Source organism: Chiloscyllium punctatum, chromosome 2 (genome assembly GCF_047496795.1).
Source record: "Chiloscyllium punctatum isolate Juve2018m chromosome 2, sChiPun1.3, whole genome shotgun sequence".
In the NCBI taxonomy this organism is placed as follows: Eukaryota; Metazoa; Chordata; class Chondrichthyes; order Orectolobiformes; family Hemiscylliidae; genus Chiloscyllium; species Chiloscyllium punctatum.
Genome location: NC_092740.1, coordinates 44,529,979 through 44,557,230, shown reverse-complemented (window position 1 = coordinate 44,557,230; position 27,252 = coordinate 44,529,979).

The following is a 27,252-nucleotide window of genomic DNA, read 5'->3' as shown; positions in this document are numbered from 1 at the left end:
CACCAGACTACAAGCTGCACAATAGGATACAGTTCCGACAGCCAAATCCTCTCTAAACTCAAAAATTCTAAAATGCAAGTATCCCCACCTTCTCTTTGGGTATTTCCACTTCTAACTTGTTTACATTTGTCAATGCTGAAGCACTGTTTTTGATTCATTGTCCTCCTTGAATTTACATTCATAATGGTTTAATTCCAGAGGGTACCTTTCTCTAATTTATGGTAATTCAGTTTGCTCCTTGTACAAGTTTCCACTGTCAAGCTATAGCTCATTAACATAGTGGTGAATATTATAATGAAGATAGCTACTTCATATTCATCCTGATCACTTTAGCATATATGATCATACAAACATATGAATTAACAGCAAGGGTAGGCTAGGTGCTCAAACCCCTCCCCTCCTTTCAATAATATCATGGCTAATCTCTCTCCGTATCAAAGCTGTGCAGCCTCTCACCATTAAACCAAAGTCTCCCCTGTCTTCTCTAATGTTTCAAGGTGTCTTGTGAGATTTTGCAGGGATCAGAGTTCAGGCCCTTAGTGTCTGTAATATATAGAAATGATTTAGATTAGAACGTAAGAAGGTTCATCAGTTAACTTGTGTATGAAGCATAAACCAGAAGGGTGGTAAATACTGAGGGGGATGGTCTTAACTTACTGGAGGAAATGGACAGGTTGGAAGATGGGTTGGTCAGTGGCAGATGGAATTCAATCCGAATAAGTGTGAGGTGGTGCACTTGGGCAGAACAAACAAGACAAGGAAATAGGTAATGGATGTTAGGATCCTTAGAAGCACTGAAGATCAGAGGGATCTTGGTATGCATGTCCACCAGTCCCTTAAGGTAGTGGGACATGTAGATAAAGTGGTTAAGAAGGTATTTGTTTTAATTCACTTGTGAGACCAATCACTGACCAGCCAGCATTTATTGTCCATCCCTAATTACCTTTGAGAAGGCAATGGTGAGCTGCCTTCTTGAACTGCTGCCAGATCATGGGCTGTAGGTTGACCCCGGATGCTGTTAGGGAGTGGATTTCAGGCTTTTGACTCAGTGACAGTGGAGAAACAGTGATGTATTTCCAAGGCAGTATGGTGAGTTGCTTGGAGAGGAAGTTATCAATGGTGGATTTTTACCTGTATGCGATACTTGACTTTTTTAGTCAAAGCCTATTGTTTAGGAGCAGGGAGATGCTGGAACTGCATAAAACATTGATTAGGCCACAGCTCCAGCATTATGTGCAGTTTTGGAATCAACATTCTTGAAGGGATATGATTGCATTGGAGAGGGTACAGAAGAGATTCACCAGGATGTTGCCTGAGCTGGAGAGTTTTATTTATGAAGGGAGAACGGATAGACTGGAGTTGTTTTCCTTGGATCGGAGGAGACTGAAAGGGGACATGATTGCGATGTATACAATTATGATAGGCATAGACAGGATAGACAAGAAGGAACCTTTCCCCTTTGGTGGAGGGATGAATGACCGGGTCATTTTGAGGTAAGGGGCAGTAGGTTTCGAGGGGATGTGAGAATGTTTTTTTTCATCAAGATGATAGTGCAATCTGGAACACAGTGCCTAAAAGGGTGGTAGAAACAGAAATCCTCACAACATGCCAAGACAGACAAGGCTATGTGCCAAGTGCTTGAAAATAGGATTAGAATAGTTGAGTACTTGCGTTTGACCAGCACAGACTTAATGCACTGAACAGTCTTTATCTGTTCTTGCAATCTCTACAACTGATAAAAATTCCAAAGTACAACTGTAAAGAAATGAGGAAGTTTTCCCAATGCCCATTCTTCCTTCAACCCGGAGCATAAAATATTTGTTAATTGCTTTTTCATCTAAAGTCAATTCTGAACCATTGATACTGTGATTGTGCTTACCGACTTAATAACAAATAGATTTCAAAGAAATTCATTAGGTGAAGCAACTTGAGATGTTTCAATAAATACAAGGATTTTCTTTGGTGGATGGGCTGATTTCAGCTGTTTGGGAATTCTCTACAATTTACCAAAGAAGCTATCCTGCATGTTCAAGTGCTTTTGAAATATTCTAACAGATTGTGACACTATGGTCAGGGATTTCCTTGAAGCTGCCATTACTCCACAATCATTGGAAGTGTGCTGCAAACTTGCAGATTATACTTGATGACAATTTCACTGCTGCTGACAGCCCACAATGCCTCATGGATGCCAAGTTTTCAGTTATTATATCTGTTCAATTGAGCACGGCAATAATACCACACAATCTGCAACAACCACAGGAACCACAATGAAAGAAAAGGAGAGGAAATCTCGGAAGGCAGTTCCCACCCCTCCCCACAGAGTCATTACTCATGCCTGGAGATTCCACTGTGGGATTTGAAGGGCTACATTGTACCGTTTAACTAACCATGCACAGAGAATAGATAACAGACATACATAATCAAATATCAAACAATCAATTTACTTATTACTACAATGGTTTGTGTGCAAGACTGGAAATGACACCATTTGTTGAGGATAACTCTAAGGTAACCTCATTGGAGATTAGTAGAACGAGAAGCAACGCACAAGATTCTTAGAGGGACTTGACAGGTTAGATGTGGTGAAGTCTTTTCCCCTTTTGGCAGTGTCCAGAACAATGTGGCTCAATCTTGCAACAAGGGATCAACCTTTTAAAACAGAGATGGGGAGAAATTTCTTCTCTCAGAGGGGACTGAATTTGTGCAATTATTTACTGCACAGGGCCATCATGTTTGGGTCATGAAGTATATTCAAAGGTTGAGATAGACAGATTTTTTTAATCAGGAAGTGAATCAAGGTTTTGAGCATTAAAGGCAAGAAAGTACAATTGAGGATGATCAGAATCAGCCAAGATCTTATTGAACGGCAGGGCAGACATGATAAGCAGAATGGCTACTTCAAATCGGACGTTTTATGATCTTGTGATCTTTGCCTTGCGTCACACAGGCTCTTACTTTCTTCACCAGTCTGCTAACGTTAATGGAACCTTATCAGTAGCCTTGCTAAAGTCAATGTAGGCACATCAAATGCATTAGCCTCATCATCATCTTTTTCTAACTCTCAGCAATTGTTCTCCCTAGAAACAGTTTGAAATTAAGCCAACAGGTCATAGTCTTGGTATCTAACCAGAAATGAGCTTCCAACCTCATAATCGCAACATCACTAACAGCATGTGTTTCACCTCCATAACATTGCTTGATTTTGTCCTTCTTGTTATCGTTTATTTTTGCTTAACAGAAACTTACCAATCTCACAAACGGGACTTGCAGGCTAAACATAGGTTCTGTTCCCAGCAAACAGATTCATTATAAAAGTTCAGTAACTCACTGTAATAGGTAAGTCCTGCTCCACTACACTCTGTATACAAGACTGTGTAACGGCTGCTGGTCTTAAAGTGATATCACAACAAATGTCTCAGCTCAGCTGGTAGTGTAACCTTCATTCAGGTTTTTATTATCTTTAAGTATGGTTATTTAATGCTCTTCTCCCACATGCTGTCCTGCATAAAGTTAAGGTCATTCAGAATTCTGCTACCTACGTCCTACTTCACATCAGTTCCCATTCCCTTTATTCCTTGAGCTCATTGACCTACCTTAGCTCCTGACCAAACAACATCATGATTTTAGACCATAAGACCATAAGAAGTAGGAGTGGAAATAAGGCCATTTGGCCCATCCAGTCCACTCTGCCATTTAATCATGGCTGATGGGCATTTCAACGCCACTTACCCGCACTCTCCCCATATCCCTTGATTCCTTGCGAGATTAGGAATTTATCAATCTCAGCCTTGAAGACATTTAACGTCCCGGCCTCCACTGCGCTCCGTGGCAATGAATTCCACAGGCCCACCATTCTCTGGCTGAAGAAATGTCTCCTCATTTCCATTCTAAATTGACCCCCTCTAATTCTAAGGCTGAGCCCAAAGTCCTAGTATCCCCGCCTGACAGAAACAATTTCCCAGCATCCACCCTTTCTAAGTCATACATTATCTTGTAAGTTTCTATTAGATCTCCCCTCAACCTTCTAAACTCTAATGAATACAATCCCAGCATCCTCAGCCGTTCATCGTATCCCTACCAATCCAGGGATCATCCGTGTGAATCTCCGCTGGACACGCTCCAGTGCCAATATGTCCTTCCTGAGGTGTCGGGCCCAAAACTGGACACAGTTCTAAATGGGGCCTAACTAGAGCTTTATAAAGTCTCAGTAGCACATCATTGCTTTTACATTCCAACCCTCTTGAGATAAATGACAGCATTATATTTGCTTTCTTAACCGTGGACTCAACCTGCAAGTCAAAAGATATCTCGGCCTTGTTTTCAAATTATTCCATGGCTGTACTGCTGTCTATCTTGGTAACCTTTGCTAGATCCACATTCTCTGAGATGCCTGTGTTCCTGATTATGGCCTGCTAATTATTCCTGATTTCAATCACCTCACCAGTGGTGACCTCACTCTCAGTTACGTCAGGCCTAAGCTCTGAAATACTCCCAACTTCATTTTCTTTCTTTAAGGCACTAATTAAAACTTACCTCATTGACTAAACATTTTGGCTTCTTACCTAATATTCCCTTATGTCTATTGGTGTCATATTTTGTTTTACACTGCTCCTATAAAGTGCTTTTGGGATGTATTTTTGCATTAAAGGTGGTCTATAAATATATGTTGTTACTGTTTTTGTTTCTACTTTTCCTCATCTTTCTTTTCCTCCCTACTTTTGAGTCCATTACTCAGTTCACTTTTTATAAACAATTTAGACTTGCAAGTAGAGATCAGTATTATAAAGGTTTGTCAGTGCTACAAACTTAGAAATGTAGATTTTCCCAAAATCTTGAGGGAAGATGAGGAAATGTTTTATTCATTTGGAGTTGCTGGAGACCTAGGAAACAGTGCCTGAAAAGGTAGTGGAAGTTGATTTCATAAATAGTTTTATAAGGAATTGGATAGGTACTTGAGGATATGGACATTACAGGGCCATAAAGACTGAAAGTGAGGGGCCAGGGCCATAGTACGCAAGATGGGCTCAAAGCCTTGCTTCTGTGATGTAGGTTTCTATAATTCTCTAATTTTCTGTTTTCCCTTGTTGTCCTCACTTTGTAAATTTTGGGCACATAAATAAATTCTTTACAAGGCAGATAAAGCTTCCTTGTATCTAATTTAAAACTGTTAATAATTTAAAACCCTTTGATCATGTCATCAACAACCTACATTTGCTTGGTAAAACAAGTAAAATATCCAAAAGCCTTGAAAAAAGTCTAAAAGCTTCAATGAACTACCAGTGACCACACTGAAAAAAAGCTAACAGGTTTTAGATGCCAAATATCTAAAAAAAATTAGATTACTACTACTAGCAACTTCTGCCCTCGAGACCCAATTCTGTTCAAAGTCACTGCCTTTAGAAATATTAGATCAGTAGTGTTTGTGACCTACTTCAACTGATTATGAAAAATGCTAGTTCAGCGATTCTATGTGTTTGGGTAGGCCCAGGTTTCGGTGACTTTGAATTATGCTTCTGCGCACAGATCTCTTCATTGTTACCCCTTCAGGATTGTCAGCTAATCAGCTTATAGGCAATTTCATGAAAAACAATTTACTGTCAACAGTGTTTTTATGAAATGATTAATTGCTGTAGCTAGTGGCCAGGAGCCACAGCATGTTATCTAGACACACAGTAAAAGCAATGACACACATGCATCCTCTGATAAGTTGTTGAAGCCTGAAGCCAAACATTGAAGCATTGCAGTCACCAAAACATCCAAGGACAAAGCACCATAAGGATTTAATTCGGCACACCGGAGACTCTGCCAAGAAATCTTGGCAAAAAAAAAGTTTTTGGGCCTTTTAACTACATAACTGATTTAATGTGCTAAAGGATTAAAATTGTTTAAGCAAAGTTAATTCTTCTGTGTAAATAGCTGTGAACTGGATTGCAGTGCTTGAAAGAGTGTTAGAAACAGGTTGAACAGTAATTTTCAAGAGAATTTGATGTATAATTGTGGAGTGAAAATATATACAGTTATGGGGCAACAGCACTAGTACTGATTAGTTAGCACTTACAAAGAGGTCAGTGAGAGCACAGTACCTTGGTTGATCTTCTTGTGCTCAATATGATCCTGTAATTCCCTGATTCAATGAGAAATACAGAAGATTTTGAGGGAAGTGTGAAAAAGTGTAACCAAGAGAAACAAAGAGCATTATGAGAAAATACTGCCAACCGATGTAAAGGGATGTCCCACAGTCTTCTCTAGGCATATAAATAGTAAGAGTGTTACAAGGAAGAGCCGAGAGGATTAGATTTCTACACGGAGGCAGCAGGCATAGATGAGATGCTTTGCATTTGTTTTTTCCAAAGAAGGAGATATTAGCCAGGTCATGATGACTGAGGAGGAAATCCTGTCCCGAGAAGAGCTTAAAATTGAGAAGGAAGAAGTACTGGTACTTAAAGTTGACAAAGCATGAAGGATTTTGAAGGAAATGAGTGTAAAAGTTGTGGGGTACTGGCCATTATCATTCAAGTTTTTCTAGACTCAGTGGAAACATCAGGAGACTGGAAAATTGCAAAATTTTTGGCCTTGTTCAAGAAAGATTGCAAGTCCAGCAAATAGGGACCAGTTGTTCAACTTCAGTGGTGAGGAAGTTTCTAGAAACAATTATTTGGGATGGAATTAGTAGTCATATGGAAAAAGGTGTTTTTTTTTAGTAAGATTCAGTATGGATTTCTAAAGGGGAAGACATGTTTAGCCAACTGGGTGGAGTTTTTAAAGAGATAATAGAAAGTGTTGCTGATGATATGGCTGTCAACGTGGCGTATATGGACATTCAGAAGGCCTTACAGTGCCACACAACAAATTTGTGACAAAGTTATAGGTAATAAAATAAAAGAGAGAGTAGAAATATATGTATAAAATTAGCTGAATTATAATAAACAGAGATCATTGGATTTTTTTTGGTGAGGATGTTTTGTAGTGGAGTTCTCTAGGGGGTCAATGTTGGGATCCTTGCTTTTTCCCATTATGTATTAAAGACCTAAATCTTAGTGTGCATGGGGACAACTTCAAAGTTTGTAAATGACACAAAACTTGTAAAGCAGGAGGAGGACAGTGCAGAACTCTGAATGACATTGACAAGTTGATGGAGCGGGAAGATAGGTAGAAGATGAATTTATATGTAGAGCAGTGTGAGATAATGCATTTTGGTAGGAAGAATACTGAAAGAGATAATATAAAATGGGGGTTAAATTGTAAAATAGGTGCAGAGGCAGAGGGATCTAGGTGTACATGCACACTTCACTGAAGATGGCAGTTTGAGAAAGCAATTAATAATGCATAGAGTATAGTGGACTTCATTAAAAGTTGCATAGAGTACAAGGACAAGGAGATGATATTGAACTTATAGAGGACACTTGTTGTGGTTCTGTTCGCTGAGCTGGGAATTTGTGTTGCAGACGTTTCGTCCCCTGTCTAGGTGACATCCTGAGTGCTTGGGAGCCTCCTGTGAAGCGCTTCTGTGATGTTTCCTCCAGCATTTATAGTGGCCTGTCCCTGCCGCTTCCAGTTGTCAGTTCCAGCTGTCCGCTGCAGTGGCCGGTATATTGGGTCCAGGTCGATGTGCTTATTGATTGAATCTGTGGATGAGTGCCATGCCTCTAGGAATTCCCTAGCTGTTCTCTGTTTGGCTTGTCCTATGATAATAGTGTTGTCCCAGTCGAACTCATGTTGCTTGTCATCTGCGTGTGTGGCTACTAAGGACAGTTGGTCGTGTCATTTCGTGGCTAGTTGGTGTTCATGGATGCGGATCGTTAGCTGTCTTCCTGTTTGTCCTATGTAGTGTTTGTGCATGGGATTTTGTACACTACATTGGTTTTGCTCATGCTGGGTATCGGGTCCTTCGTTCTGGTGAGTTGTTGTCTGAGAGTGGCCCAACAAGACAACACTTGTTGGAGTATTATGTATGTGTATTGTGTATAGTTCCTGGGGCTATATTATGGAAGGACATGAATGCATTGGAGAGAGTGCAGAAGCGATTTATAAGAATAGCTCCAGGGGTCAGAAACTTCAGATATGAAGATAAAGTGAAGATAAACTGAAGAAGTTGGGTCTGTTCTCATTGGCAAAAAGAAGGTTGAAGGAGATGAAACAGGGGATTTTGAAAATCATGAGTGGGATGGATACGGGAGATAGTGAGGAATTGTTTTTGCTTGTGAAAGGATCAAATCAAGAGGGCACAGATTAAAAATGACTTGCAAAATATGAGGTGAAATTGAACTTTTTCAAGTAGTTAGGTCTGGGATACACAACCTGGAAATGTGGTGGAGGCAGGGACAATTGAGGTAATCAGGAGGATACTGGATGATTATAGAGTCATAGAGATGTACAGCATGGAAACAGACCCTTCGGTCCAACCCGCCCATGCCGACCAGATATCCCAACCCAATCTAGTCCCACGTGCCAGCATCTGGCCCATATCCCTCCAAACCCTTCCTATTCATATACCCATCCAAATGCCTCTTAAATGTTGCAATTGTACCAGCCTCCACCACTTCCACTGGCAGCTCATTCCATACACGTACCACCCTCTGTGTGAAAAAGTTTCCCCTCTCACCCTAAACCTATGCCCTCTAGTTCTGGACTCCCCGACCCCAGGGAAAAGACTTTGTCTATTTATCCTATCCATGCCCCTCATAATTTTGTAAACCTCTATAAGGTCACCCCTCAGCCTCCGACGCTCCAGGGAAAACAGCCCCAGCCTGTTCAGCCTCTCCCTATAGCTCAAATCCTTCTACCCTGGCAACGTCCTTGTAAATCTTTTCTAAACCCTTTCAAGTTTCACAACATTTTTCCGATAGGAAGGAGACCAGAATTGCATGCAATATTCAAACAGTGGCCTAACCAATGCCCTGTACAGCTGCAACATGACCTCCCAACTCCTGTACTCAATACTCTGACCAATAAAGGAAAGCACACCAAACGCCTTCTTCACTATCCTATCTGCAACTCCACTTTCAAGGAGCTATGAACCTGCACTCCAAGATCGTTTTGTTCAGAAGAAGTAACAAAGAAGGTGGATGAGGGCAGAGCAGTAGATGTGATCTATATGGACGTCAGTAAGGCATTCACCAAGATTCCTCATGGGAGACTGATTAGCAAGGTTAGATCTCATGGAATACAGGAAGAACTAGCCATTTGGATACAGAACTGGCTCAAAGGTAGAAGACAGAGGGTGGTAGTGGAGGGTTGTTTTTCAGACTGGAGGCCTGTGACCAGTGGAGTGCCACAAGGATCTGTGCTGGGTCCTCTACTTTTTGTCATTTACATAAATGATTTGGATGAGAGCATAAGAGGTACAGTTAGTAAGTTTGCAGATGACACCAAAATTGGAGGTGTAGTGGACAGCAAAGAGGGTTACCTCAGATTACAACAGGATCTTGACCAGATGGGCCAATGGGCTGAGAAATGGCAGATGACGTTTAATTCAGATAAATGCGAGGTGCTGCATTTTGGGAGAGCAAATCTTAGCAGAATTTATACACATGGATAAAAACAGGTGTAAGGGTATGGGGGCAAAGCAGGAGTTTTGCACCAGGTTATGATGCTCTCTGGAAGAGCTGGTGCAGGCACAATAGACCGATTGGCCTTCTTCTGTGATTTCTGATTCATCATCCCAGTCATTAGTATATATTATAAAGAATCATGACCCCAATATTGACCTTTGTAGCGCTTCACTGGTTGCAGGTTTCCTGTAGTGGGTCAGTGGTTTCTCACTGTGCAGGTAGAGTCTGCGCTCTCCACAAATGGTACTGAAAATTGCAAAATGTGATTCTGTAACCGGCATGGCACCCTAACCGCGGAATCAAATAAAGTACACCCTGTTTCAGGGCAGGGTTCTGCCTGTCCATCTGTACACCTGAAAATCAGATCAGTTGGCCTCAGGCAATCTTGAGCTAGACGGTTAACTCAACACGATTCTAATGGCCATCTGCCCTGTAATCCAGCATAGGTGGGGTGGTTGTTATAATTCTGAGAGAAGTCAGTAACTTTCTCTTTTAAATTTCTAAAATCCAGGCATTCACCAAAAGAAGGAAAAACACGTGATTTATGGTTTAATCCAAAATAATTTTACTACACAGAAATCTCGGAATATTAACATTAAAACTGCACTCTATTTTAAATAGATAGTGCACTTAAGATATGAATAGTACAATTAACATAGCTACTTGTGGTCACATGCCATCACTCAAATCTTATTCCTCACACCCATGAACTCAAGTCACTTATTAGAAATTGGACAATTAACCATCCAGCCTAAGATTTTTTCAAAGATCTAAATGAAGATTGAGAGTGTTTGCACCTTTTGCTTCCTTCAAACGTCCTCCACCTGTCCCACTCTTGTCGACTCCCAGTTCAACACATGCTTTGCCAGCAGCTTATGCATGGCCACCACAGGTTAGAACTCTCCTGACTCTAATCTTCTTTCACTCTGGAATCTTGCATCTAATAAACCATGCTTTTCTCTCTCTCTCCCTCTCTCTCTCTCCTCAGTTTAACTATTTCACATGTCATTTCTACAGTTAGTACAGTCCTTCAGTTGACAGTTTTTAAAAAATCCTTTTAACTAGCACAAAGACTTTCAATTGAACTCTGCTCGAAGCAGCTACGACTCGCAAGCAGTTTATTCAAAAACTGCTTGAAACAGAATCACACCCCGATAATTAACATAGTAACTGACCCTTTCTTTTCCTATTCTTTATATCACAGGAAGGTTAGGGTCACATGATCAATTGTTGGCAAAGTGGCTATTTACAAGAAATCGTCTGACAGAAGATTTCTTAAAGGAATCAACACTGTAACATTAAATATATTTTTTCTCCAAAAGCACGTATCATCACACAACCCACTTTTTAATATTGTCCTTATTATTTAAAAGTGACGATCACTTTGAAATTGAATGATGTTATCAGGTGTGACAATGTTGGTTTACAAATTCAAACTCAGTTAAATGAGAGTCAAATACAAGTAACCTTTATATTTACACTCATTCTCTTTTGAATGTGATTGACTATTGAATGGTAAGTTCCACAACATTAACGGTCCTTCAGGAACTTATTAAAATAGCCTGCCTCATAAACATACAAAGTAAGTGCCAACATACTCAGTGGTCAGTACAGCTGCCTCACAGTGCCAGGGACCCAAGTTCAAGTCCTGCCTCGGGCAACTGTCTGTTTGGAGTTTGCACATTCTCCCCGGGTCTGCTGCGTAGGTTTCCTCCGGGTGCTCTGGTTTCCTCCCACAGTCCAAAAGATGTGCAAGTTAGGTGAATTGGCCATGCTAAATTGCCCGTAGTGTTAGGTGCATTAGTCAGGGATAAATCTAGGGGAATGGGTCTGGGTGGGTTGCTCTTCGGAAAGTCGGTGTGGACTTGTTGGGCCAAAGAGCCTGTTTCCACACTGTAGGGAATCTAAGCACATCATTTGGCTATGTATAGCCTCACATTATGATCAAAGCTGGGTCTACCTGGATAGCATTCATAATTAGGTACCTTGGCTATATTCCCCTCCAGATACCATGCTATTAATCAAAAATCCAGCAAACCTACTCTCACCCTAGCTGCAATCAGTAGAATCAGCACAAACACCTCTGGTCTCCAGAAGTCCTAGACTGCATGGTTGAGTGAGCTTGCTTGATACTTCTAATGACTTTTCACCAAATATAGAGAGTGGCTGCTTTAGAAAGATTGATCTCCCCAATGAGAACCTCACCACTGCCTCTCCCCTCAACCACAACCACAGCCTTGACAAATTTCCCATGTATATTTCCATTTTGGCCATCAGGGGAGCTCTAGCTCTTGTACAGTGCAAGCTGCACTGTCACTCACTGGTGAACATGAAATAATGTAGCTCAGTAAATAATTTAAATCTCTCTTTGGATCATTACCAATAGCTTCCCGTCAGCAAATAGGAACATTGTTGGGACTCATCTTATGACAGAAAATAATTATATTGAATTTGTAGCTGCTGAATAACTGGTCACACCTGAGTATGTCAGATGCAGCTTTGAAGAGGTTGAGCAATGAATAGGGTTGAATGCTTTGTATTCTATGTCTAAATAGATTAGGATTACCTGAATTAAGCGCACATTTTATAGCAAGACTCCATCTGCAGTTACTCCCTGCAGGCATACTGCAAACACTCATCCAGTGCTAACAATGCAATTTTCCGCAAACATGTACTTACCACAAGATTTAGTTTTGGATTTGGCATTTCTGAAGTATTTTTCTGTTAATGATTAAGTGATCCCATTTTCTCTAGCACTGCCAGAGCTCCACCCTCACTGACAGATTATTTTCCACTGAAATAAATTCAATTCAATTTGATGGAAAATGAAAATTCTGAGGAAAGATCTGATTTTTCATTGACATAAAACTGATCATCAAGGAAATCCTTCCACATTACTAACAGTTTATGAACAAAGATGAAGCCTATCATAAATTAATAAAAATAAACTATCAAGTTGCAGTCAAATAGAAAGCTTTGTATATCAAAGTGTTGAAATCTGAGAATTGTAATTTTTAAAACTTGTAAGATATGTTCAGTATCATGTGAATATAAGACCCCTTTCCCCCTTGATTTTTCAAATAACTATTAGTTAATGTAAATTATAACAATTGTTACTGAAGAAACTAAAGATTTCTATCAGCAACAAGAATGAGTACATATTTTTCAATTTGCAGCTGCTCCCATTTTTCCAGCCAGCACAACTGTGTTTCTTATACCAAATTACACTTATAACCATCTATGAAAGTTCTCACTCATTCACAGTTCCTGCAGAAAAATATATCATTCTAGAAACACATTCAAATATTTAAATGCCTTCATGAAGTGAATGCTAGGAAAACAAATTTCAAATCAGCAAACACAACAAATCATTCCATAGCTTCTTAAAATTGGCAATCAGAAAATGAACTCTATTGCTCAGCTTTTAGACCACTTGAAACTCAGCCAAGTATTCACAACTTTCTCAGCTGCAACAACAAAAAGAAAACTGTTAAAATGCAGACCTATCAATCAATGTACTTCTACAATCTATTTGTTTATTATTTTAACTGACAGCTGCATCCTCAATTTTGCTTAGTTTGTAAAAGGTGGGGATATTTAAATAACTTGAACTCATGACACTTCAATAGATCTTATCCATTCTTCAAAAGCATATATGTCTCCTCTATATTTTTGACTCATAAGTTAAAGCACATAGCACAATGAAAATGGGGCTTGTTTGAATTTCAATTGGCTCTGCTGTGTTCTGGTTTTCTACCTACTCCACATTCCCTTCCCCCACCTTCAAAATCAGATCTGCCAGGAAAGAGGGTGAGATATTCTTAGAACATAAGAATGTAAGAACTAGGAGCAGGAGTTAGCAATTCAGCTCCTCAAGCCTGCTCCACCATTAGATATGATCTCATCTGGGCCTCAACTCCACATTCCTGCCCATTCCCAGTAACCCTTCAATCCATTACTAATAAAAAAAATTATCTCCCTCCTAAATTTACCTAAAGTCCCAGCAGCCACTGCACTGTGGGATAGTGACTGCCACCAGTTTACATTCATTCAAGAGAAGTAAGTTCACCTCATCTCTGCTTTAAATCTGCTACCCCTTATCCTAAAACTGTCACCTCTCTTTCTAGATTGACCCATGAGGAAACATCCTTTCTACATATACTTTGTCAATCCCTTTTCGCATCGTATATATTTTAATTAGATCTCCTTCATTCATCCAAATTTCAGAGTGTATCGATCTAAACTGTTGAATCTCTCTTCATAAGCCAAATCCCTCATCTCTTGAATCAATCTAGTGAACATCCTCTGAGCTACCTCCAATACAACTATATCCCTCCTCAAGTATGACGACCAAAACTGTATGCAATATTCCAGGCGCAGTCTCACTAATGCCTTGTACATTTGCAGCAACAGTTCCCTACTTTTATGCCCAGTTCCTTTAGCAATAAGTGATAAAATTCCATTCGCTTTCCTTATTACCTGATGTACTTGCATACTGGTTTTCTATAATTCACACATGATGACACCCAGATCCCTCTGCATCAAAGTACTCTGAAGTTTCTTTCCATTGAGGCAATTAAAAAGGCAAATGTCTACTTGCTGCACATGCAGCGTGTCTGCAGTGTTAAGTGGCTGGCACATGAACCAAGTGATGACCTGATGTAGATACTGCCATTCAACAAGATGTGCGTGCCTTAGACTGAGGACTGCCAAGAAGCAAGTTTGTCCGATTGTATAACTTTGGCATGGGGAGGCAGAGCAGGGCTGCTGCGAGAATGCAGATGGGCACTGGGTGAGTCAGCGCTAAGCGAACCGCCTTGAGTTGCGTGCTGGTATAGCTTATGAGCTGGATGTCTGTCCCATTGTAGTTATATTGGAGTCTTTCAATGCTAGTTGCAGATGCACCAATGCAAGTCTGGGATTGCAGAGTGCACTGACAGTGCAAAATATAGGCATCAGGATAGTCCTGATGGGTTTGCAGATGCAAATGCCCATGGAGATGGGCTGCATTTGGCGGGTGTTGGCTGAGTTTTCTCTGAGTCATTGTTGTCCAGTGTCCAGACTGGCAGGAGCAAGTGATGAGGTATGACCACCAGCCGCTTGCTATGGTTTTGTAACATTGACCTTATTTTTCAAGTTTGATAAGATGGGAGGCTAAATATTAATGAAGTGAGTTGTGGTGTTAGACAAGTGTTTAGTAATCAATAATGATGGTCAACTAGCATCTTGCTGCTGCCTAACGAGAATCTCGGCATGCGTTGGTGAAAAGCATACAACATATAAAGAAATTATTTCAACATTGAGATAGGCTTGGCCACACTTGTCATGTGATTCTGCCACACAGCTCTCAATAGCCGACATCGGTCAGACGCTGAACGATTCTGGCCAGGAGTTAACACATTGCTGTCTTTCAAAAAGCCAATGCAGATGCTGGACATTTGAGATAAAAACAGGTAGGTCTTTTCAAGATAATAATCTATCCTTGGAACTCATCAATAAACCCACTCCAATGAAAAGTTCTCAAGTTGATACAATAACTCTGTTTTTCTCTCGCCACAAATTTTGTCTGACCTAGTGAATATTTACAGCATTTTCTGTTTTATCTCAATTTAAATCTGTTGGATTGACTCAAGACGTCGCAGAGGTTATGCATTTCTACTTCTGTAATATCAGGCAACTCCTTCCCTTTTTCAGAGCATCTGCTGCTGAAACTTGCTTTCACGTCTTTTGTTTTCTCTAGATTTGACCATTCCCCCGAATAGTCTCCCACAAACTTGAGATCATTCTGCAGCTCCTGCCTTAACTCATTTTAAGTAATGTCCCCCTATCATCCCTATCTGCACTGACTTAATGTTGGCTCCTTGTTAAGCAAACTACTCTCGCGTTTTTGATGTTTCACTTCCCTATCAATGTTATCCAACCCTACAGTCGGCTGAGATATATGTTCTTCTTCAAAATGGTTTGGGATTATTTTCAACATGTAGTGGTTGGACTAAAGGGTCTGTTTCTGTGCTGTATGACTGTATGTCCTATTTTAATAATTTCATCATGTAAACGTTATGAACTCAGGATGACCATATGGCCTAATGGATCTCCCTTTGTTTGTCTTTGGTGTGGTCCAAAGCCCATGCTAATGCATTCAGGGCACAAGTTCAAATCCCACCATGGCAGATGGTGAAATTTTAATTCAATATTTTGGGATAGACTGGAAGGAACTTTTCCCCTTGGTCTAGAGATCAGTAACAGGGGGCATAGATTCAAGAGAAGGGGGGGGGGAAAGCTTTAGAAGGAAAGCGAGGAAATATTTTATCTTCCAGAGGGTGGTGGGAATATGAACTCACTACCTACAAGAGTGTTACAGACAGAAACCCTCAGAACATTTCAGAAGTATTTAGATGTACACTTGTAGAAATAAATTTTTCTCTATAATAAATTGGTTATTTTTGAGTTCATGGAAGAAATTGGTTGGAAAGTCTATTATATTCTGATTAGCACCACAAAAGGAGAACAATTGGCTACTTTGCTGATTGAATCAAAACTCGGAGGGTAAAGAGGCTTCATTAGCTCCTGCCCCAGCCATAACATTTCATGATGTAAAATTACCCTTGTCTGCGAAATTTGATTTTTCATTGCCTTTTTTTAATTGCAGCAGCAAAAAAAATTATATAGTTTTTGTGGTTTGGAAACGGAAGGCCACTCCCATAAGTGTTGGCAAAAGACTTGCTCCCAGGCCCCTCTTCAGCTATGCCAAGGGAAAATCCTCTCTCAAGGCAGCTGTAATTCTGGCAGTGGGTAGGTGCAAAGAAGCAGTTCAGCATCAGCAATATTGCTGTGTTACTGACCTCAGAATCTGTGACATTATCTAGTGTTTTGTCTCTAGATTTGTCCTTAACTTTGTCTCAAATTTGTCCTTACAATGTTCCTGTGAAGTCCCTTGCAACATTTCATTACATTAAGAGGTTTCTTTTGTTGTTAGCTGGGCAGATTACTTTTAAAAGGCTCATAAGCAGTAATGACCCTATGTAAAGAAAATGCAGCCTTGTAATTTGAATTATTGTCTCTGCCTCAGATTCTCTAATTTAAAAGCTAGATACTGTCGATGCTGAAAATCTTAAGCAAACATGGAAAATGCATGAGAAACTCAGCAGATCTGTGAAGCGAGAAATAGTTAACGTTTCAAATGGATATGACTCTTCTTCAGAATTCTTCTTTCTGTCATTATTTTTCTCACTCTATACCTTGATTTTTTAAAAACTTTAAATATTTACAGGCATAACATTATTAGACAATGAGAACAGATGTCCAACAAATTGGTACGTCTGAGCTCATTTGTGAATAAAGTACAAAAAGACTTTGAAGAAGTTACATAGAACTAGGTTTCTGCACATTTATGTACTTGCCTCTTTTGCTCTAATCGTTCATCTCTGTTCATTTACATTGCACTCTCTCAGTCTGCAACTACATTCAAACCCACCTGACGGAAATGGAGCAATTCAGGTCACTATAATAGAAAGTAAAGCAGACAAGAGTGTAAAATGCAGCCTGATTCAAGCTCACTCCATCCTGCCAGGCAAGAAAGGCTATACAAAGGAGCTTGTGAAGCTCTTTCATGTTAATTCATTAGAACTCTATTTGCCTCTCTTATTTTCAGGTGCACATAATTACAGTTATGTATCTTCACCTTTGTCTTGCCAAATGACAAAAATTAACCATCTGTCTGATACAGAATCCAATCCCCTGGCAGATGCGCAGAGGTTAAAGTCGACCAGTGACCCTGCGACATTGCAGCAGATGGTGCATGCCACTAGCTGTCAATTTTCTGTAGAAGATATATTAATATATTTTTAAAAACACATGAAAGTGATTTTAAGCTTCAATTTTGTTGAAAGAAGATGTGGCACACAACAGATCTTGTCATTGTTAGATGTGCAACCTATTTTAATGGCAACTACAGAATGATGTAGTGGTACAGCTCAGTTGGTGCAACATAGATCAGAACCTGTATTTGCTCAACATCAGGTTGTGGATTCTCCCTCATCTTAAGAGAATCAGACAACCTACAACATTATTCCAAAGTGCACAGTAGAGTTTGTAGTGTGCCTGGGGGATTTTGCTGCTGGGTGAGGTAGATGATTTCTTGGGGGGATAAAGGCAGGGTGAAAAAATAATCTTCACATGAAAGGTATGACATTTTGCCTCTGGGTCGAAGATAATCAATTCCCACTGGAATTAACTATCTTTGTTGATTTAAGGTTTGGAGTCTTTTCAGCTGTTAATAGTTTTATTAGGGCCTTATTTAGAGTAATTTCTAAGCTAGCATGTCAATGTCTTCAGAAAAACTCCCTGAATTGACAAACTGGTACAGCATCTACATTTTGTCTTGCCCCGCTGGAAAATGGTGATGTACAAGAAATGAGCCAGATATCTGGACCTCTTCAGCTAATAATGCATATTTTAGTTTTAACTGTAGTAACTGATCAACAGCCTCACCTCAATGGAAAGAATGAGTTGGATGGAAGTTTCCCAATTGCCAACTTACAGAATTTCTGAGGATGAGTTTCACTTGCAACCGTTAGGGAGAAAAAACAAGTTGTGAAGATGGCATAACAAGGCTACAAAGGGATTCAGACAGGGAAGAGATGATCTAATGGTATTGTTGCTAGAATAGTGAAATGTGGAATTTGTACTCAATTAAAAATTCTGGAATTTAGAGTCTAATGATGACTGTCGATTGTTATAAAAATCCATTTGTTTGACTAATGTCTATAGGGAAGGAAATAGCTGTTTGTACCTGTTCTGGCCTATAAAGCCAAAGAAAGGAAAGAAATTGGATGGATCAGCTGGCATTGACCTACGAACCAGAAACTGCAACTGCAAGCACAGCCCTGTCAACCTCATTACTAATTCTGGGGTGACACTGTGATTAGCACTGCTGCCTCGCAGCCCCAGTGACCCAGGTTTGCTTCCAGCCTTGGCCAACTCGCTATGTAGAGTTGCACATCTTTCCCTTATCTGTGTCTGTTTCCTGCAGGGGCTCCAGTTTCCTCGCACAGTCCAAAGATGGCCATGCTAAATTGTCCATAGTGTGTGGGCTAGGTGGATTAGCCGTAGGTAACGCAGGGATTGTGGGGATAGGTGGGGGAGGAGGAGAATATGTTGGGTTTGGGTCTGGATGGCCTGCTTCCACACTGTAGGGATTCTATAATTCCATAAAATATCTGGGTTCTTGTACCAAAATAAGGAGAGCTGTCTCACAGACTAATCCAGTCTGATATAATCATTCTCACAGAATCATACTTACCGACAAAGCTGATTGAGTGCTTAAGGTGCTGCTGCTGGACTAGGTCTGTGGTTGGTGATGACAGAGCCAGCAAGAGGAAAAACATACTTGGCCTCATCCTCATCGCTCTGCCTGTCACAGATGTATCTGTCAATGACAGTATTGATAGGAGTGACCATCGCACAGTTCTTGTGGAGACGAAGTCTCACCTTCACTTTGAGAATAACCTCCCTCCTGTTGTGTGACGTTATCACTACATTCATTGGGATAGACCTTTGAACACATCTAGCAAATCTAATCTGGGCATCATGTGGTGCTTTGGGCCTTCAGCAGCTGCAAAGTCATACTCAACCATCTTCCAAGCTCATGTCCTGGCTTATCTCACACTCTACCATTACCATCAAACCAGGCATTCAACCTTGGTTCAGTGAAAAGTACAGGATGGAAAATCAGGAGGAGCACCAGGCATACTTAAAAATAAAGTGTCAATCTGGAGAAACCACAAAACAGGACTACTTGCGTGCCAAACATCAGAAGCAGCAAGTAATAGGCAGAGTTTAACAATTCCACAACCAACAGATCAGATCTAAGTTCTACAGCCCTGCTACATCCAATTGTGAATAGTGGTGGATTATTAAACAATTCACTGAAGGAGGATGCTGCACAAATGTTCCCATCTCAATATTGGGGGAGCCCAGCATATCAGTGCAAAAGACAAGACTGAAGCATTTGCAACAGTCTTCAGCTGGCAGTGCTGGGTGGATGTCCATCTTGGCCTTCTTCATTGTCCCCTGCATCACTGATACCAGCTATCAACCAATTCAATTCATTCCACACGATATCTCAAAACAGCTGGAGACACTAGATATCACCATGGGCCATGACAACATTTCAACAATTGTACTGAAAATTGAAAAATTATAATGCTCAGGGTTTTCCACTGCATGGTCCATGAATGCTATCAAAATTCACAGAGATGTGGCTACAGGTCATGTTGCAATACTAATGTTCAAAGTAAATAAGTTAAAACCTGCATTAGAGTAGCAACTGTAGAATATAGTAAGAAATATTATATGCTAAATATTTGTAAGTTAATCTTTCCAACAGTAAATTTAACTCTCTGAAATCTGATAACATCTAATGAACATGTTGATTGATGTTTTACTAATTTTGTAAATGATCCGCCAGCCCAATCTAGTCAGTATTAAAGGATTTTTGTATTCAGGATTTCTGATGAATTCTGTTTTTTACCCTGAGGATTTGTTTTATGAACCTGCAGTCCCAGCAGAAAGGTTTACATTGCTGATCACAAATTGGAGATTCAGACACTTTGTGGCCCAGTGATTTTACATCCACTTAATTCATGGATTCAAGGCACTCAAAGCTATGGAGACATGGAAGGATGTGACTGAAATCCTGATATTTATATCTGTCAAACAAAGCTCCACACTTTGAGCACAAACCTGTTAAATTATTCCCCTGATTCCAAGAACTCAGCGTTCTCATGGCAATTGAAAGAATCATCACTTAAGGCTGTCACTGAACAGTAGGAGATTAACACCTCAGCATCTCATTGTAAGAAAGTGTGACTCTTGCTTTCACACAAAAATTTCAATCTACATTGGAGAAGCTCCATGCAATCTGTGTTCAGGATTTTGGATACTTTGGCAATGACCATGGATGACAGCTGGGGTAATAGATTAGCAGACTTCTGTGTTCCACTTTAAGCTGATTTTAATTTGAATGTTGAAGGAGAGTGACAAACAGCAGGTGCAACCTCAGAACTGTCTTATCAGAGGGTGATAAAGGCAAATAGGAAATATCTCAACTAGTTATGGCCATGCATTTGAGAGTCCAAGTTCATGCCCAGTCACTAATCATTTCAATTGTGGGAATTTCATTCCCATGTTCATTTTCCAATTAGTTTATGAATCTCCCATTTTCAAACCTTTCATTCCCACTCCTCATGCACAGGTGAAGGTCTACATAGCTTTCTAAAGTCTATATCTGAATGAATTAGTTTGAACTATCTAAGTAAATGGTGAAGCTGAGTGGAACTTAGGACTGTAGTTGGTGGTGACAGAGCCAACAAGAGGGAAAGACAAATATAATTATTTTGAATGCATAATTATTAATAGATTTTATTTAATTTTCTGTTAGGCTTGTGATTGTTTACCTCAACTATTTTTCTTGTATTTAATACGAAAGGCCATTTCCAAATGTGATTACTCACTCCCTAAGAACTGGTTTGAGTAGCACTGACTGATAAATACACCCCGAATGGTTAACGGAGCTTCATTGAATTCAAGTATTATTCCTTAAATTAAAGAGGTGTTTCCAGTCAGAAATAACCAGATGAAGCACACAAGATACTTTTGAGTGATTTGGTACTTCAGTCAATTAGATTGATTGGACATAACGGGGTCATTTTCAATAAAATTACATTCCGTTTCACTAGGACCCGACTTCCACCTGAGGTTGAAATTGTTTTTTAAACTTCTTTTCCCATGTATTGGTTTTCATTTTGAGGTGCCAATGAAATCTGCTTGAGTGCACACTAAGTGATGTTCTCGGTCCCCTGCTGTGATGCTTACAATCCAGTTGTTGTACACAATATCCCATCATCATGCTCCATGCTCCCATCTACACTCAATATCTTACTTCACAAGCTACAGTTAGTCTCAGAAGCCTGCTGTTCCACTTTGTGTGATATTTATACACAGCTATATATTCAGTAACACCAACAGTTTTACAGCAACACAAGGGAAGGAAGCAGAATTAGTGACAGAAATCTGAAATGAGAAGACATAGAAGCCGCAGCAGGGCTGAAATCAGCCAGATGTGTTCCACACACCAGTGAGACAGAGAAAAACCTCATGGCCACTTGATCATGACTGAATTCAATTGTCTGATCAGCAGCAGCTCTCACAATCAATTTTGCAGCAATGCTGGAACAAAAGGAAAAGTAGCAGACAAATATAAATGAAATGGAATCTAATTAGGATATTCAATAATAAATCTAATACAATTAGTCTGAAACTAGAAGGCATAGTGGGTAAGATCTAGGTGCAAAGAGCTGAGTCATACAGAGTGAACTTGCATTTATACAGCGTCTTTCACAACATCAGAATCTACCAAAGCACTTTATTACCAATGAAGCATTTTTTGAAATGTGATCTCTGCTGCATTGTAGGAAATGTGATTACTGATTTGTAGATAGTAAAGTCTCACACAACAACCTAATAATGAACAGATTATTGGACTGTCTTTCTGATGTTGATTGAGGGATAGACTGTCCGGTTCTTCTTTGAATAGTGCCTTGGGATCTTTTACATCTGTCTCAGAGGGAAGAAAGCGTTTAACAGTTCATCAGAAAGGTAGCACCCCAAAGGTAAAATTCTCCCTCAGTACAGCACTGAATTGAAAACAAAAAGTGCTGAAGATCACAGCTGTCCAGGCAGCATCCATGGAGAGAAAGTGAACTAACGTTTCAAGCCTAAGTGCCAACAGCTGCAGTAATATGCACTGAATTGACTGTGCTGTCACTGAGCTAAGGGTGATAACTAAAGAGAAAAACAGAGCATGTCAGAGAAACTCAGTAGGTCTTTGTAGCCTGTGTGGAAAGAGAAACAAAGTTCACATTTTAAGTCTGATATGACTCCTCTTTCTAAACTTGAGTCTGAATTTTCCCAACTTATTGTCAAAGTGTTTCCTTGAGTGAGAATCACAGCAGGCAGTCTGACATGGCCTGTGTCAGATTTCTCATGCAAACTTCCACTCTTCGGTTCCCTAACTGCACTACTGGCCTCTCCGGCAGCTAGCTGGTGTTGAGGAAAGATGGAAGGGTCCACTGCTGCCGGAACTGTGTGATCTTCGCACCATCGGTACATCATTTAAATTGCAGCCCCACAGTACATCAAATACTGCAAGCCAGAAATTACCCTTCACATTATGTCCTGCACTGTTTTCCCTAAGGAACTGGCTTAGAAAGGAAGGGTAGCTCCGCAGTTCACCATCCCTAAGGACCTGGAGGTGGTGTTGGATGACATGGTGAAGAAGAGGGCAATGTATTTTTTGGCTGATTGGCAAAGGAGGCCATGCAGCCAGAGTCAGCCAGCCTGGTCCAGGATAGGTGCCTGGGGCAGTACGATGTCCTAGATGACATGAAATAGCCAGTAGTACAGAAAGAAGGCTCCGAAGTTCTCCGAAGAGTAAGTGCCACCATTTTCTCTACGTCACATCATACTCGCTTTAACTCTGCCAATGTACATTCATCTCACTAAGGACAACACCTCTCTTTATTCTATGCATCATGTCCACTCAATGACTCCCAAGCACTTCATCCTCCTAAACAATTGATGCATCCTGCCATCCACACTTTCTGCTCACTGACTAGGGACACCTTATCTTCAGTACTCCGGTGTCATCACTTACTGCTCACCTAGCCATTGTTAACATACTTAATCCCTTGTTTTGTCTCATTGCAAGAAAATTGACTAGCTGACCATAGACCTCCTGAGCTCACTAGGTATTTCCTCTGACTGTCGGATATGGCTAGTTTTGAAGAACGGGGAGTCTGTTTATCACATCAGCTGCTGGCACATCAGCAATCTTGCAAGGATGCCTACCCTGAAGAAGTTTTCCTCCTCTCTCTACAAGAATCTCAGTGAGTCTCTCTCTCACTGCCACCCCCAGATCATCTCCTCTGCCCTGAAGCTCTTCAATGTGGATTTCACCAGTTTCCTCATTTCCCCTCCCCTCATCTCACCCCAGCTCCAAACTTCCAGCTAAGCACCGCCCTCATGACCTGTCCTACCTGCCTATTTTCCTTTCCACCTATCCACTCCACCCCCCCGACCTATCACCTTCATCCCCACCCCCATTCACCCATTGTACTCTTTGCTACCTTCCCTCACCCTCCTCTCTGACCTATCACCTCCATCCCCACCCCCATTCACCTGTTGTACTCTATGCTACTTTCTCCCCACCCCCACCCCCACCCCCCTCTCATTTATCTCTCCGCTCTGTAGGCACCCTGCCTCTATTCCTGGTGAAGAGCTTTAGCCCAAAATGTCGATTTTCCTGCTCCTCAGATGCTGCCTGACCTGCTGCGCTTTTCCAGCACCACTCTAATCTAAACTCTGGTTTCCAGCATCTGCAGTCATTGTTTTTACCTAATTGATTTTAACCCTACTGCAAGGATGCCTGCCTTGAAGAAGTTTTACTCCTCTCTCTACAAGAATCTCAGTGAGTCTCTCCCTCACTGCCACCCCCAGGTCATCTCCTCTGCCCTGAAGCTCTTCAATGTGGATTTCACCAGTTTCCTCATTTCCCCTTCCCCCACCTCACCCCAGCTCCAACCTTCCAGCTCAGCACCGCCCTCATGACCTGTCCTACCTGCCTATCTTCCTTTCCACCTATCCACTCCAACCTCCTCTCTGACCTATCACCTCCATTCCCACCCCCATTCACCTGTTGTACTCTATGCTACTTTCTCTCCACCCCCCCACCCCCCCTCTCATTTATCTCTCCACACTGCAGGCACCCTGCCTCTATTCCTGATGAAGAGCTTTTGCCCAAAACGTTGATTTTCCTGCTCCTCGGATGCTGCCTGACCTGCTGTGCTTTTCCAGCACCACTCTAATCTAGAATCTGTTGTCTTGACAATGGCCACTTCTGTAGATGAAATGTGGAAGACAACCTATATTAACGACTTGGATGCAGGATATGGGTACTCCTGCTAAGTTTGCTAAATTGGAAAGTAAGCTACATTGAAGAAATAAGATATTTGCAAACATGTATGGATAGATTAGATGAATGAGCTAAAATTTGACAGGTGAAGTATAATATGAATAAGTGTGCGGTTATCCATTTTGGTCAGTCGAATAGAAAGGCAACTATTATCTAAATGGAGATAAATCTCAGAGTACTTCAGTATAAAGGGATCTGGGTTTCCAAAGTCCAAATTTGTGCAGATTAGGTAGAGCTTGCATGAATGGCAGTCCAAAGATGTGCAGGTTAGGTGAATTGGCCATGCTAAATTCCCCATAGTGTTAGGTTAGGGGTATGGTTGGGTTGTGCTTCGGTGGGGCAGTGAGGACCTGTTGGGCCGAAGGGCCTGTTTCCACACTGTAAGTAATCTAATCTAATCTAATTAATCTAAAAACTAACATGCAAGCAAAACAGGTAGTAAGTAAGGCAAATGGAATTTTGGCATTTATTGTTAAGGGAATAGAGTATAAAAGTAGGGAAGCATTGCTGCAACTGTGCAAGGTATTTGTGAGACTGCATCTGGAATATTGCACACAATTTTGGTCCCCACATTTCAGAAGGGTATAATTGTATTGGAGGCAGTTCAGAGGATGTTCACGAGATTATTTCCAGAGGTGATGGGTTTGTCTTGTGAAGAGAGATTGAGTAGTTTTGACTGATACACTCTGAAGTTTAGAAGATTGAGAGGAGATCAAATTAAGGTATATAAGGTGCTCTAGGGAATTGACAAAGTAGATGTAGAGAGGATGTTTCCACAAGTTTGGGCAGCCTCGAATGGGAGGTCATATTTCAGGATGAGGGGTAGCAGATTTAAAACAAATATGAGGAAAAATTATTTTTCTCAAAGAGTCATGTATCTGTGGCATTCATTAGCTCATGATAAGGTGAGGGTTGGGTCTGGATGGGATGCTTTTTAAAGGGTCAGTACAGACTTGATGGATTGAATGGCTTCTTCCTGCAATGTAAGGATTCTACAATTCAAATTTCTTGGTCTCAAATAGATATTTTTCTCCTTCAGTATACCATTCTGAACTCACTGATAAAAATAAAGATTCTTCCACACAATCAATTGGCTCCTCTTTTCCGTCAGCAGAATCATATTAGGATGATGGAGAACCCTGTGGTAGGGCAACACAAAATTGGTTATAAAGGTCACAATAAATATTTTTACTTGGAAAACGGAATTACATTTTCAACAGAAATGACATGATTAATGGCAGTGTGTGGTTGAATGATTTTTTTATATATGGGTGTATGTGATTTTAGTTACTGCTGCCCTCTGTGTTGTGGCAGGATGGATTCTTCAGGACATTTCAATCACCCCCATCTCACATAGTTCCCTTCAATACTTGAATCCAGGCAGACCCCTTGCATAGTTTCAATTCCACAGCTGCATTCCTGCAGCCCAGTGTGAATTTTACCATTTATTAGCTGGGAAATGAATCGCTAATATGTTTGTTTATGGTTTATCGGTTTGGAGCTTGTTTGTTCTGGAACTGCCATGATACTAGTTTGTCTTTTTTACTGTTAACATAGTTTTCCACAGGCTGCTGATGGCAAATAAAAAGTGTCACTTTAATGTTCTTACTTCAGAAGTCTGCAATTGAAAGGGAATATCTTGATTTTTACATATCTGCCGAAAGAACAAATACCAATGATTAAGATTATGACCATTTAATGTATAAACCCATGTAAGTATACAGACATTTCAACAAAATAAAACCCAGGAGACTGGAGAGACATTGGCAATGCAAAATTGGCTGAGACTCAGAAATCAGAGAGTAGTAGTGCACAATTGTACAACTTGGGGCAGCACATTGGCTCAGCGGTTAGCACTGCTACCTCACAGCACCAGGGACCTGGGTTTAATTCCACCCTCAGGCAACTGCTTGTGTGGAGTTTGCACATTCTCCCTGTGTCTGCGTGGGTTTCTCTGGTTTGCCACCACATTCCTCATTCCTGAAGAAGGGCTCATGCCTGAAACGTCAATTCTCCTGCTCCTTGGATGCTGCCTGACCTGCTGCGCTTTTCCAGCAACACATTTTCAGCTCTGGTCTCTAGCATCTGCAGTCCTCACTTTCTCCTTTGCCACCATAGTCCAAACATGTGTAGCTAGGTAGACAATCCAGGCTCAAGTGCCCATAGTGTCCATGGATGTGTGGATTTACCATGGGAAATGCAGGGATAGGGTTGAGGGTGAGCCTAGGTGGGATGCTCTGCAGAGGGCCAATGTGGACTCAATGGGCTGAATGGCCTGCTTCCAAGAATCATAATGTTCCCCAGGGGTCAGTTGTATTGCCAGTGCTCTTTCCCTCATTTATATTACTAATCTGGACTTAGGTATGCAAGGAATAATTTTAAAGTTTGTATATGAGACAAAACTTAGAAATGTAATAAACAATGAGAAAAATCGTAACAGACTTTAAAAAGATTTGGATAGACTGGATAGAAACTTAACGCAGAGAAGTATGAAGTGCAGCATTTGGATGGCAATGAGGAGAGATCCTACAAAAATTAAATGAGACAATTTTAAAAGAGGTGCAGTAAAAGAGAGACAGGAAACTGTGCCTACCCAAATCTTTGAAGGTGACAGGACAAATTGAGTCAGCAACTGAAATATGGGGGCTTGCTTTTAGTAATGGAGATATA